Genomic DNA, 15,544 nt, shown 5'->3' on the forward strand with positions numbered 1-15,544 from the left:
TTTAGGCAGCCAGTTGGCCATAGTCCAAAGCACACCAACAAAGACATTGTAGTCACATATCTGAGTCATTAATATCATCTTGCCAATAGCCTACATAGTTACGAGGCTTAAATTTTTTTAAAGGACTTGAAGAGAATGTATGATTCTTCTCTGAATTGCAAAGAAATAGCTACTTCAATTCTGCAAACATTTTATTGTTCCAGAAGATTATTATTTCCTTTCATCTGCAAAAGAAAGTGTGATATGATAACCAAGAATAATTATAGAAAGAGATAATCTTCATGCCACTGAAGGAATACAATTATATAAATACTTCCCACAAAATTAGTGGAAATATCACAAAGGAAATGGCAATTTCCATGTGAATCAGCAAATCCACAATAAAACCCAATTTGAAGCTCCTTCACTTGGCCACCGCTTGGCATGTTTTTATGTGTCTGCTGATCCAATTTGAATTGCTTTTTCGGGATACGTTTTTCGGGATACATTCTTCTTCACCTAATAGAGTACTTTCACTTTTCTGAAATAAGCGTATCCTTATTTAAGAGGCAAGAAGACCTGTCATTTATAAAAAAGTTAAAAGTACCTTGGCTTCTCCTGCACCCCCTATTCCCACTCCTCTCCCAGCCGCTCTACTGCATTAAACTGTGAGCTGCCAAGAGGTGTTACAAAGATCATCTGGGGCCCAGGGTATTGGGTTGAACAATAGGCATCAGAAAAAGTTCATTTTTAATAAGCATAGATTTGACTGCATGAGAAAATAAATTCAAGCTTACTCTACCACACATACAAAAAACAGCTTGACAAAAAGTAAACATGACATTTTATTTAGGCAGAGAGAAGATACTTAAACTCTGAAGTAAATATTGGACTCTCAAAACTGGGATAAGTATTTATATTATATCTGTAACAGTTGGCGTTTATAGACGGTTTACAGTCCTTTTGGTGAGTCACTGTTGTCTTTACTGCAAAGACAAGCTGCCAAGGCACAAAAAGATTAATTAGTTTGCCTCTAGTTGTAGGGTCAGCTCCGCCAAGATCAGACAGTGGAAAAGTCAGATCCCGGAGCGGAACTCTCCCTGCCTCCCACCAGTACACTCGCTGCTAATCAACAGCTTAACTTTCTGAACTGATCTCTCTTTCTAGCATTTATTTCAGTATATTTTATTTTTTGTAACAACCAGGATGATAGGTAGTTTTTCAAAGGACTGGAGTGGAAGCCATAACTAACATTTTTCAGGATACATTCTTCTTCACCTAACAGAGTACTTTCACTTTTCTGAAGTATGAAAATGCAGACATTTCAGTTACCCGGAAAATGGATCATATCTTAAACACACGAAACTCCTGGACATGGCCTTGTCTGTTACCCCAGAGCGTAGTTCCTTCCCCTTCTTCCTATGTCTCTGCTCCAGTCACACCAGTCCCATTTCAGACTCTTGGACTCATGAACTGATTATTCTCTGGAACGTTCGATTATTCATTTTGCAATATGGGCTTCCTAGGTGACTTAGACAGTAAACAATTTACCTGCAATGCCGAAGACCTGGGTTCAATCCCTGGGTCAGGAAGATGCCCTGGAGAAGGGAAGGGCAACCCACTCCAGTCTTCTCGCCTGAAGAATCCCATGGGCAGAGGACCCTGGCGGGCTACATTCCACAGGGTCACAAGGAGTCAGACACGCCTGAGTGACTAACACTTTCACTTTGCAATATAAGCAGCAAAATCTCTTGAGAATTACTGACAGACTGAGTAGACCCATGTTAGTTTAAAGCTCTGGCTTTATAGCCAACCACACTTTTCCTCAGGATGGAGGGACAGCCAGTTACATTGAAGGAGCAGCTTAAAAGGATGACTGGAAATTCCAGCGTCACTTTTGACTAATATGACTAGAAATCCTAATTTTAAATCCCGTGGAGGACTTACCAAAGCCTTCCTCTTTTGATTTCACAGGCATCAAGGGTACCACATCTTGAGTCCTAGAGAGCAGAGGTTTTGTACATAACTAGAAAATATCAATGGTAAAATAAATTTCTATTAAAAGTATTATTTCACAACACTCTCAATGAGTAGTAATGATTTTGATATCTTCAGTTATTAAAAATCAGCAACTTTAAACCTGGGCAAAACCAGGTTTTAAAAAGCTCCTTCTCCTTGAAAAACATTAAGGATTTGATTGATTGCAGGTGCTAAATATAGAAGCTGTGTGAATGACATTCTCACCTTAACTTTTTGAACTTAAAAAAGTTAGATTATTAATAAATAAAACTTAAAGTCAGGTTTTTTATTGTAAGTGCATATATTTTATCCTCTGACCTAAGCCGTGGGTTGAATAGGAATTATGTGTCCAAGCTGATTGATTAGTATTGGGGAGAATGCTTGTTGTAGATTTTTTCTGTCTTTGTGTGTAAAGTGCACTGTGATATTATTGATTATGCCTTTAGTTTCTGTCACACTTAGCAAAAGATGTGCCAGAGGTAGATAACAAGAGAATCAACAGGATATAGATATAAATATATTTTTAACAAGATTGTTGTTGTTCAGTCACTCAGTCATGCCCATCTCTTTGTGACCCCATGGACTGCAGCATGCCAGGCTTCCCTGTCCTTCATCATCTGGAGCTTGCTCAAACTCATGTCCATTGAGTTGGGGATGCCATCCAGCCATCTCGTTCTCTGTCATCCCCTTCTCCTCCTGCCTTCAATCTTTCCCAGCATCAGGGGCTTTTCCAGTCAGTCAGTTCTTCGCATCAGGAGACCAAAGTATTGGAGCTTCAGCTTCAGTATCAGTCCTTCCAATGTATGTTTAGGACTGATCTCCTTTAGGATTGACTGGTTGGATCTCCTTGTAGTCCAAGGGACTCTCAAGAGTCTTCTCCAACACCACAGTTCAAAAGCATCAGTTCTTCAATGCTCAGCCTTGTTTATAGTCCAACTCTCACATCCATACATGACTACTGGAAAAACTGTAACTTTGACTAGACGGATCTTTGTTGGCAAAATAATGTCTCTGCTTTTTAATATGCCATCCAGTTTTGTCATAGCTTTTCTTCCAAGGAGCAAGTGTCTTTTAATCTCATGACTGCAATCACCATCTGCAGTGATTTTGGAGTCAAAGAAAAGAAAGTCAGCCACTGTTTCCCCATCTATTTGTCATGAAGTGACGGGCCCTGATGTCATGATGTTCATTTTCTGAATGTTGAGTTTTAAACCAACTTTTTCACTCTCCTCTTTTACCTTCATCAAAAAGCTCTTTAGTTCCTCTTTGCTTTCTGCCATAAGGGTGATGTCATCTGCATATCTGAGGTTATTGCTATTTCTCCCAGCAATCTTGATTCCAGTTTGTGCTTCATCCAGCCCAGCACTTCGCATGATGTACTCTGCATATAAGTTAAATAAGCAGGGTGACAATATACAGCCTTGACGTATTCCTTTCCCAATTTGGAATCAGTCTGTTGTTCCATGTCTAATTCTAACTGTTGCTTCTTAACCTGCATTCGGGTTTCACAGGAAGCAGTTAAGGTGGTCTGATATTACCGTCTCTTTAAGAATTGTCCAGTTTGTTGTGATCCACACAGTCAAAGGCTTTAGCATAGTCAGTGAAGCAGAAGTAGATGTTTTCTGGAATTCTCTTGCTTTGTCTATGATCCAATGGACACTGGCAATTTGATCTCTGGTTCCTCTGCCCTTTCTAAATTCAGCTTATATATCTGGAAGTTCATGTTCACATACTGTTGAAGCCTGACATGGAGAATTTTGAACATTACTTTGCTAGCATGTGAAATGAGTGCAATAGTGTGGTAGTTTGAACATTCTTTAGCACTGCCCTTCTTTGGGATTAGAATGAAAACAGACCTTTTACAGTCCTGTGTATAAACAAGACTTTATGTATATAAAGAGATTTATTATAAGGAATTGTCTCCGATGATAATGGAGGCTGGGAAGTCCCAACATCGCCAGGCAGTGAGCTAGAGACCCAGGAGAGCCAATGACATAGTTCAGGTCTAAATCTGAAAGTCTCAGGATTGATGGTACAATTCCAGTTTGAACGCTAGCAAGCTCAAGACCCCAGAAAGCACAAAGAGTCTGAATGCAGGAAGAGCTCTTGTCCCTGCCAGAAGGAGTCCCTCTCACTCATAGGAGGGTCCGCCTGTTTGTTCTGCTCATGCAGGCCCTCAGCTGATTGGACACACAGCTGTGTACTCTGGCTGTGGCTGTGAGGGTGCTTTGAATGACTTTAACATTTGAATGTGTAGACTAAGTAAAGCAGAGTGCCCTCTCTAATGTAAGTGGCCCTCATCAGATCAGTTGAGGGCCTGCATGAGTAGAACAAAACGGCTGACCCTCCTGTGAATGAGAGACTCTTCCTGGCAGGGACAGGAGCTCTTCTTGCCTTCAGACTCTGTGCCTCCTGGGGTCTTGAGCTTGCCAGCTTTCAAACTGGAATTATGCCATCAATCCTGAGACTTTCAGATTTAGACCTGAACTATGTCATTGGCTCTCCTGGGTCTCTAGGTGGTCCTGGTGGTACAGAACCCACCTCCCAATGCAGGAGACATAAGAGGTGAGGATTCGATCCCTGAGACGATCCTCTGGAGGAGGACTTGGCAATCCACTCCAGTATTCTTGCCTGGAGAATCTCATGGACAGAGGAGCCTGGCAGGACATGGTCCATAGAATTGCAAAGAGTTGGCCTTGACTGTCGTGACCTGGCTTGCTTGCACAAATACCCGGGACCCTGTGGCTCAGGGTAGGTGACACATACTATTAATTATCACACCAGCTCCATTACTCACATAAAGCAGTTGACACTATACAAGTCCTTGTTTTTCTGATGCTAAAATATGGTCTTTTCTCACCATTTCACAGCCCTCTCCTCTTACCTGCAATGGACTGAATGTTTGTGCTCCTTCAAAATTCACGTGCTTAAACTCTAACCCCCATTGTGATAGGGTTAGAAGATTGGGTCTTTAGGAGGTGGACTCCATCATAAATGAAATTCTTGCCCTTATAAAGAGGCCCTTGAGAGCCATCTTGTCCTCTTTCCACCATGAGAGAATACAAGAATCCTATAAAACAGAAGAGAGCTCTCACCAGGACCCAACTATGCTGGCACAGTGATAAACTTCCAACCTCCAGAACTGTGAGAAATGAATTTCGGTTGTTTATATGCTACCAGTCCATTGTATTTGTTATAGCAACCTCAACTGAGCAAGACATCACCCAACTCCTTAACTTACAGCCTCAGTATGCTTAGACACACACAACAGTGACCTTCTTCATTATGCCACAGAAGAGAAACTCTAATGTTAACTATTTACAAAGTTACACCACATGTTTAAAAAATATTCTCTTTTCTCAAATACAGTTTTGTGAGGATAGAGGAGTATGAATATATGCCAAAGCGAAACTGACATATTATTTATGTCTATTAGCTCTTTATACAAACACAAAAAGGTGAGTAAAGTTTATATTATTATTATAAAGATGTGAATTCATAAAATAAAATCACTACTGTGATCCTGTGATTTTTTTCATCCAACTCCCAAGAAGTTTCTAAATACAGTCTAAAATTAATTTTCTAGCCATAGTAATAATACTTATCTCAGATACATGTCAGCCCAGGAGGAGATTTCTTTTCAAGATATCCAAGTATTACATGTCTACCTTTCTGACTCCATTCTGAATCCATTTTTGGTAAACTAGTTTATTTCTTTTTATATTTATTATTTTTTATATCACTTCAGAATTTTTGTAAACTGTTTAGCCAAGGGGAAAATGTTCTTTGCAAATATTCCCAGGAAAAAAGCAACGAACTCATTATCTTGTCAGATGAATCATTTAGCTTCTAAAAGACATGGGGTTCACCCCTGGAAAGTCCCAGTGATGCTGTTTGTCCATTACTAAGAAAAACAGCTTGTTTCTGGCATTCCATCTCAGCACAGTCTTATTTTTTAATATAAAAAAGTGTATTTTGATGGGCGCTAATGAATAGCAAGCAAAAGAAGATGTGTTTTGCCTGGAAATGTCAAATAGCTATGTCTGAAAAGGAGACAAAGTTGAATGCCTGATAGGTTAAGTGGTTAAATGATGAACAAGCAAGTGAGTGAAAAGTTCAATGCCGTGACTAGAGTGCACTGCAAGACTGACTTTTACCGTCTAGTGTATGGCTTTTCATCACCACCGCTACCCATCATGCCAGGAAGGAAGGTTATTTCTTTGAATAGTCTTCTGTGTTCATAATAGCAATCAGTCTCTATTTGGGTGGTTTTCAAATAGGCAGTACTTCACAGCAGGAACAATGAATACAGAATAGAATTCAGAGTCTTATCAGCACTCATAAACACTGATGTTTATTGTCTCGTAGCTAGAAAAGGCAAGAATCACTGCCAGAAAGATACTTAAAAATCCATATGTGACTTTATAATTGCAGTAGAAAAGGAATGTCAGCTATCAAGTTTATAAAATAAAATACAATTGATACTGTAAAAATTTATAAGATTGTAGAAACCATAAAATCAGCTACCCATTTGCTGATTTTATGAGATGAATAATAAAGAATGATGCACTATTACACTTAGCCCCAATTAAAATTTGCCTCTATGGTAAGCAATACTTTTATAATTAGACATTGCAAACACTTTTAACAACAGATTGGCAACTCATATTAATAATGATTGCTAACTACATTTCTAGCAATATGGCAGACTAAATATTTATATTAATAGAAAATTCTTTGAGGAGAATTTAATCAAATCTACTAGGTAAAATGCAAAACCTACATTTGAAAGCATTCCCCAGCTAGTGAAAAATAAATTCTTCTGATAGAAAGTTTTAGAAACTGGATGTTTGCCTTGAGGATTTTTCGAAACTCTACAACCTAGATCTGAGTTGAAATATATCACTAGTGAAATAAAACCTGGGATTAAACCGGATGCAAAAACAGATTGGAAATTCTTTCATAAAACTAGAATTCCACCAGGTAACCCACCGCAGGGTAAACTATTTCTCAGAGAGAAAAAGCTTGAGAAATACTTGGTCTTTGTCCTGATTTTGAGTGGGAAAAATGGAAGAAATTTAAAATTGGGGAGGGAGGCAGGGGATGGGGAAGAAAAGAGGAAAGAACATGGGAGGAGATGAAAGGGAAAGGAAGAAAAGGAAAGGGGAGAAAATAAAATATTAGCTACAAGTCAGTATTCATATAGGCCTGGAACCAAGATTCTTATACTATCTGTATCCTAAAAAAAAAATGGAAGCTAAAAAATATTTAAAATAATTAAGTTTAAAAGCCCAGATATCTTCAAAAATCCAACAACATTTGGAAGATAGTAAACCTTAAAACCACATCTCAAAATATCCTTATTGATAAAAGTCCAATTTTAGTCCAATTTAGTCAAAAATTAATAAACATATGAGGAAATAAATAACTATGAACAACACAGCAGAAGCAACAAACTGCAGAATCAGACTCTTAAAAACCTACAGAGGATGAAATTATCCAAAATAGTATATTGCATAAAATAAGTATGCTATATATATATATTAAAAGAAAGAAAAGATTGAAAATAAGACAAGAAACATCAAACAAGAATTTGTCAGAACTGACAAGGTATTTTTGCAAATTAACTGAGAAAAACATCTAGAAAAAATATATATAACCTCTAAAATTAGAAAGTTCGTGAGCTAGACCACAGATTAGAGAGTTGAAGAGCTAGCAAAGTGGATGATAAATCAGAAGAAATCACCCAAACTTCCACCAGAAAGCAAAAGGATAAAAGCTATGAGAGCTAGATTAAAATTAACTGTGGAGGCAAGCAGGAAAAGATAAAAAATGCATATAATCAGAATTCCAAAAAAAAAGGTAATAAATAGAATGGTAGAGAATAAATATTCAAAGAGTTTTTATTCCAATCCCAAAGAAAGTGAAAGAAAGTGAAGTCACTCAGTCGTGTCCAACTCTTTGTGATCCCATGGACTGTAGTCTACCAGGCTTCTCTGTCCATGGGATTTTCCAGGCAAGAGTACTGGAGTGGGTTGCCATTTCCTTGAAAGGCAATGCCAAAGAATGTTCAAATTACCATACAATTCCACTCATTTCACATTCTAACAATATGATGCTCAAAATCCTTCAAGCTAGTAGGCTTCAGTATACATGAACCAAGAACTTCCAGATGTACAAGCTGGATTTAGAAAAGGCAGAGGAACCAGAGATCAAATTGCCAACATCCACTGGATCACAGAAAAAAAAACAAGGGAATTCCAAAAAAAATCTACCTCTGCTTCATTGACTATGCTAGCCTTTGACTGTATGAATCACAACAAATGTGGAAAATTCTTAAAGATATGGAAATACCAGACCACCTTACCTGTCGTCTGAGAAACCTATATGTGGGTCAAGAAACGACAGTTAGAACTGGATATGGAAGTGACTAGTTCCCAGTTGGTAATGGAGTACAACAAAGCTGTATATTGTCACCCTCCTTTGTCCATGGGATTCTCCAAGTAAGAGTACTGGAACGGGTTGCCATTCCCTTCTCCAGGGGATCTTCCAGACCCAGAGATCAAATTCCAGTCTCCTGCATTGCAGACAGATTCTTTACTGTCTGAGCCACCAGGGAAGTCAGAATGTACATGCAGAGTACATCATGTGAAATGCCATGCTTGATGACTCACGAGCTAGAATCAAGATTCCCGGAAGTAATATCAACAACCTCAGATATGCAGATGATACCACTTTAATGGTAGAAAGTTAGGAGGAACTAAAGAGCCTCTTGATGAAGGTGAAAGAGGAGAGTGGAAAAGCTGGCTTAAAACTTAACATTCAAAAAGCAAAGATTATGGCGTCTGGTCCCATCACTTCATGGCAAATAGATGCAGAAAAAGTGGAAGCAGTTACAGATTTTATCTTTTTGGCCTCCAAAGTCATTGTGGATGGCGACTGCAGTTATGGAATTAAAAGACACTTGCTCCCTTGGAAGAAAAGCTATAACAAACCTAGACAACATATTAAAAAGCAGAGACATCACTTTGCCAACAAAGATCCATGTAAGCTATCATTTTTCCAGTGGTCAGGTACAGATGTGAGAGTTGGACTTTAAAGAAGGTTGAGCACTGAAGAATTGATGCTTTTGAACTGTGGTTCTGGAGAAGCCTGTTGAGAGTCCCTTGTACTGCAAGGAGATCAAACCAGTCCATCCTAAAGGAAATCAGCCCTGAATATTCACTGGAAGGACTGATGCTGAAGCTGAAGCTCCAATGCTCTGGCCACCTGATGCCAACAGCTGACTCACTGGAAAAGACCCTGATGCTGGGAAAGTTTGAGGGCAGGAGGAGAAGGGGACGACAGAGGATGAGATGGTTGGATGGCATCACTGACTCAAAGAACATGAGACTGAGCAAATTCAGGGTATAGTGAAGGACAGGGATGCCTGGCGTGCTGCAGTTCATGGGGTCACAAAGAGTCAGACACGACTTAGATACTGAACAGCAACAAACCCTAAATATATTCTAGTAAAACTTAAAAGTACAAAAGACCAAAAAAAAAAAGGTATTTTAATTAAAAAATACAGGCCACATAAAATAGGAAAAATAAACTAATATCTGACTTAACTGTAACAGTGGAAACTAGTAGACAGGAGAATAACATTATCATGATTCTAAAAGTAATAGTCTAGGGTTGTCTACCTGGTGAAATTATTGTTCAAAAATTAGCATAAAATTGAGATACTTTCAGTCAAGCAAAAAGAAGAGAGCTTAGAAATGTTTTAATGTATACTTTAGGAAAAAAAAAAAAACTATCTGAGGAGGAAATATTCACACTGGGGTAGTCAGGGATCAGACAAGAAAAAGAATTTATTGTAAATATTTCAATAAAAATACCAATTATTCATTTAATTAATAAATAGTTAATTTAAAATTAATTTATTATACTTAATTCTACATTATTATTCTAAATATTATACAAAGAATTCTGCAGTTTGAGAATTGTTGTAAGAGGTAGGAGAGCTGCCTATAAGTTCAAGGGTGGAAATTGCAATCCAGAAATTAGCTGCCAAAGCCACAGCTGCCCATTAATTTCAAAGCTGGATACTGGCAGTAGAATATAGATTCTGAAGAAGGCTTAAGAAGATCTGCTGATTCTGAGGAAATATGCTCTGGTCTTCTGCCAGATAACAACTTCCTTTTAACTTTCAAATTGCCTACAAAAAGTCTCTCATTGGTGGAATGTAAATCAGAACCCTTCTGGCAGAGGAGTCTTAAAAATAAGGTTGCCAGGCCTTCAGACACTGCAATAACAAGGAAGAGTCAGAAATGCTGCTGATTGCAAACAGACAATTCAGCACAGAGATTCGATAACAAATGAATGAAGGAAAACATGTGGACAAACGGAGACCAACACTGACACCATGAAATAATTACGGAAGTGAAAGTGTTAGTTGCTCAGCCGTGTCCAGCGCTTTGCGACCCCATGGACGGTAGCCCGCCAGGCTCCTCCATCCATGGGGTCGCAAAGCGTTGGAATTCTCCAGGCAAGAATACCGGAGTGGGTTGCCATGCCCTTCTCCAGGGGATCTTCCCAACCCAGGGATCGAACCTGGGTATCCTGCCCTGCAGGCGCATTCCTTACCATCTGAACCACCAGCAAAATAATTATAATAATGTCTAAACTGAAGGTAAAAAATGAGATAGAACTGAACTATTGCCTCTATGGTAAGGTGATTACATACAAAGAATTAAGAATTCGATCAATTTTAGAACTTCCTAATGAAACACACATGTTAAAATATATTTGAAAAACACTAATTTAATTAAAACATACACTAAATCTATATGATTTTAATATTATAAGATGATAGACAAGAGACAGAGGGAACACTGAGTAATTACATCAATTACAAATGAAATTAATGATTCAGCTCCTTGATGGCTGAGTTTAAAATATAAATTTTTGTTTATTAATAGTTTTTAAAAATTCATTAGGTATATAGTATAGTTGAACAACACAACTGACAAACATAAAAGAAATTTAGAGAACCCTTATATCCAGTAACTGAAGGATAAACGGTTAATTCAAGCTTAAATAGAACATTACAAAAATTCACAATATACTGCCGAGGTACACCCTCCTTAAAAATACAAATATCTGTGTGCTATTCCCAATGATACTGATTTTACTGGTCTGGAGTGGGTCTTTAACATGCCTAAAAACCTCCTCAGGTAATTCCACCATCCATCCAGAGCAAAGAACCATTTCACTAGGAGTGACCACTTCTTAAGTCTAGACTTAACATGAGTCTTAAATTTTAAAGATTTCACATTGAATATATTTCTAACTACTATGCAGTAAAGTTAGAAGTTAATTTTTAAGAAACTAAAATTTTGAAAAAATGTCATAAAAAAAGAAATTTAAAACAAACTTTTAAGTGACCCTTGTGTCAACAAATACATCATGAGTGAAACTAGAAAACATGTAGAAAGGAACAACAGTGAAAATATCCCACACCAAACTTACGGAATAATAAAGATGCTATCCCCAATGGATCAGATCGTAAAGAATCAACCTTCAATGCAGGAGACACAGGAGACACAAGTTTCATCCCTGAGTCAGGAAGATCTCCTGGAGAAGGAAATGGAAACCCACTCCAGTATTCTTGCCTGAAAAATCCCATGGACAGAGAAGCCTGGAGGACTATAGTCCAAAGGATCACAAAGAGTTGAATACAACTGAGCAACAGACACACAGACACACACTCCACAAGTTGTTATTTAGTTGCTAAATCATGTCCAACTATTTTATGACCACCAGGCTTCCCTGTCTGTGAGATTATCCTGGCAAGACGAGTGGAGTGGGTTGCCATTTCCTTCTCCAGTGGATCTTCCTGACTCAGGGATCCAACCAACATCTGCTTGGCAGGTGAATTCGTTACCACAGAGCCACCAGGTAATTAGCATAGAGTAAAACCATTATGTCATGTAATCCCAGAAGTAAAACAATAATTCTGACACTCAATATGGTGCAATTTAAAACTCCATCTTGACCTCAAATAAAGTAATTATTAGTGTGTATATATATATATATATGTAATATAATATACATATATTATGTATACATTATTCATATGAACATTCAGAAAACCAAGATCATGGCATACGGTCCCATCACTTCATGGGAAATAGATGGGGAAACAGTGGTTGACTTTATTTTTCTGGGCCCCAAAATCACTACAGATGGTGACTGCAGCCATGAAATTAAAAGACACTTACTCCTTGGAAGGAAAGTTATGACCAACCTAGACAGCATATTCAAAAGCAGAGACATTACTTTGCCAACAAAGGTCCATTTAGTCAAGGCTATGGTTTTTCCAGTAGTCATGTACGGATGTGAGTGTTGGAATATAAAGAAAGCTGAGCGCCGAAGAATTGATGCTTTTGAACTGTGGTATTGGAGAAGACTCTTGAGAGTCCCTTGGACTGCAAGGAGATCCAACCAGTCCATCCTAAAAGAAATCAGTCCTGAATATTCATTGGAAGGACTGATGCTGAAGCTGAAACTCCAATACTTTGGCCATCTGATGTGAAGAACTGACTCACTTGAAAAGACCCTGATGCTGTGAAAGACTGAAGGCAGGAAGAGAAGGGGACGACAGAGGGTGAGATGGTTGGATGGCATCACCAACTTGATGAACAGGAGTGTGGGTAAACTCCAGGAGTTGGTGATGGACAGGAGGCCTGGCGTGCTGCAGTCCATGGGGTCACAAAGAGTCAGACACAACTGAGCGACTGAACTGAACTGATTCATATACATATAATAAATGTGTATGTGTGTACTAAGTCGCTTCAGTCATGTCCAACTCTTTGCAGCCCTATGGACTGTAGCCCACTAGGCTTCTCTGTCCATGGGATTCTCAGGCAAGAATACTGAAGTGGGTTGCCATTTCCTTCTCCAAACAAATGTGTGTATTTGGTGACATATTACCTGCTAGAGTCTACATCTGTGCTTTCTACTCTTAAAAGACATTAATACTGCTGCCAGAAGTTAGATGCGGCATGTGAAGATGGAACAGACCAGTGTCAGAAACAGCAAGAGCGAGGTACTGGTAGGCAGTCAGACATGAGTCAGCACACGAAAGACAAATTTAAGAACATTCATAGTTGTCTTGAGAGAGGTACAAGCCTACAGACATGGTTTGTGGTCCTATTTAAATCACTTCAGTCTTTATCATGGATTAATATCACTCATTATCAGGCAAATCAGCTGCCTGTTGCCATAGAAAACCAGAGCAGACAGAACTTGTGTCTACCTTCTTTTTTTTAATTTGCCTTAAAACTAAGGAAATTAGACAAATTTTGTAATAATTTTTTCACCAAAATTATGATTTAAAAAAAAATGAGTCTTACTTACTTGGTACAGTGAAGGAAAACATAGGATAATTAATGGATTGATTGAAAGCTTTTTAAAAATTATGCAAGTGGACAAATTCAGATTACTATGAGGCAGGAGAATAGTACCCATGAATGAAGCAGAGAATATGGAAACAAAGGCGTGAGCAGGGTGGTAAGAGACAAGAGGAGGGCACACTGAAGTGCACTTGAGTGTACCCAAGGGCTCTTCCTTTCCGCAAAGAGACAATCAAGCTGAGTGCTGCCATAGGGAAAAGTGAGGCCGGTGTTGTGAATATCATCTGACTTTTTCAAAAAGAGCCCAGAATGAATACTACCAAAATAAATTGAAATTATGTTCAACTACGGGCCAAACAGAACACAGCTACCATCTCTGCTTTAAAAGGGTAGGCAAGTTCTAAACAAGTTCACTGTTAAAAAATATAATTCCACTGTAAAGTTAGAGATGTGGTCCGCAGGGAAAACATTCATTAAGGCTGTTCCCAATGTGAAGCCCATAGAGAAGACAGAATCAAGGTGGTAAGAACATTTTGTGGATTATAATTAATAAATTTGTGTGTTTCCTTTCAGTATTCTTTTGCTATCTTTAGGATTTGGACTTATATAGTAGTATTTTTAGATATTGTATTTCAGATATTTTGGATATCTTTTGTCTGACATTATTTAATAAGCAGTCTTCCACGTGAATAGCATGTTTTTGTAGCCAAACACATTCTCTTAAATGCATTTGTAATAGTCCAAATGTGCATCAATAGCAATAGTCTAGAAAAAAGGTTTTGTTGATTTATTTGAAAGTTCATTGACTGATGGAAGTTGGAAGACCTGGTAAAAACAGGTAAAATGGAAGCTCCCTAATGTGAGAGAGTAACTAGATGGCTCATCGAGTTTTTTTAAATCTTTATCTCCTTGGGAAGAAGAAAAGGATGGATCTGCCAAGGACTGGCATTAGTAGGAGACAAGAAAATGCTGAGACCAAGGACTAGAGATGGGAAGGGAGTGCCTCCCTACCTGGTCACAGCAGCAGACAAAAGAGAGGAATGAACTGAGAAAGAGAAAACAGAGATTTCAGTTATGGGGAGCAGAAAAAATGGCAGTGACTTGCAGCATCCAAAAAGCAGCAAAAATGCCATACAGATAAGCCGAGGGAGCAACCCCATAAGCAACCTAAAAGATAAGTAAGTTAGCCTATGGGGGTCAGGATGGGAAATAGAGGCTATCAGAGACTCCTATGCTTTTTTCCTACCTTTTTGAGCAAGGAAGGGACTTGAATGTTTCAGCAAGTCAGCAAAGGTGAGCAGAATTACTTAGCTGTTAGAGTGGGGCAGTTATCAGAAGGGCTGATGATTTTATCTCAGATATTTAGCCCAGGATCTGGCACCTAACTATATGCAGAGGAGCTTGACGGGCTACAGTCCAGGAGATCGCAAAGAGTTGGACATGACTGAGCGACTAACACTTTCATAGGCACTTAGAGATAATTGCTTTGTGAATAAGACATCAAGTATTTAGTCTACTCCAAGTAGATTTCCAGAAATTTAAATCTAAAAAAAAAAAGAAAGAAAAGAAAGTGCAAGTGTTAGTTGCTCAGTCGTATCTGACTCTTTGTAACCCCTTGAACCGTACCTTTGTCCATCGAATTCTCCAGGCCTAGAGAGGGTAGCCATTCCCTTCTCCAGCAGATCTTCCCAGCCTAGGGATCAAACCTGGGTCTCCTGCAATACAGGCAGATAGATTCCTTACCGTCTGAGCCACCAGGGAAGCCCAGAAATCACAAAGTAAACCATGTGCATGGCGTGCGAAGTTGTTTCAGTCGTGTCCCACTCTTGGTGACCCCGTGGACCATAACCCACGAGACTGCACTGTCCATGGGATTCTCCAGGCAAGAATACTGGAGTGGGTTGCCATGCTCTCCTCCAGTGGATCTTCCCAACCCAGGTATTAAACCTGTGTCTCTTACCTGCCTGCATTGGCAGATGGGCTCTTTACCACTAGTGCCACCTGGGAAGCCCGAAATGAACCATAAAACATGTATTTTTAAAGTTTCTGATGGAAATTTTATGAATACATATCATGTGAAACAGTGTCAGACTTTATTTTGGGGGGCTCCAAAATCACTGCAGATGGTGACTGCAGCCATGAAATTA

At 38.8% G+C, this 15,544-nt stretch overlaps 1 protein-coding gene across 1 annotated transcript in view; it reads left to right on the forward strand.

Annotated features, from left to right (window-relative positions):
• The window catches only part of CNGB3 (cyclic nucleotide gated channel subunit beta 3), a 189,631-nt gene that overhangs the window by 20,276 nt on the left and 153,811 nt on the right, over positions 1 to 15,544 (forward strand). The window lies entirely within an intron of this gene.

This window comes from Bos taurus, chromosome 14 (genome assembly GCF_002263795.3).
Source record: "Bos taurus isolate L1 Dominette 01449 registration number 42190680 breed Hereford chromosome 14, ARS-UCD2.0, whole genome shotgun sequence".
In the NCBI taxonomy this organism is placed as follows: domain Eukaryota; kingdom Metazoa; phylum Chordata; class Mammalia; order Artiodactyla; family Bovidae; genus Bos; species Bos taurus.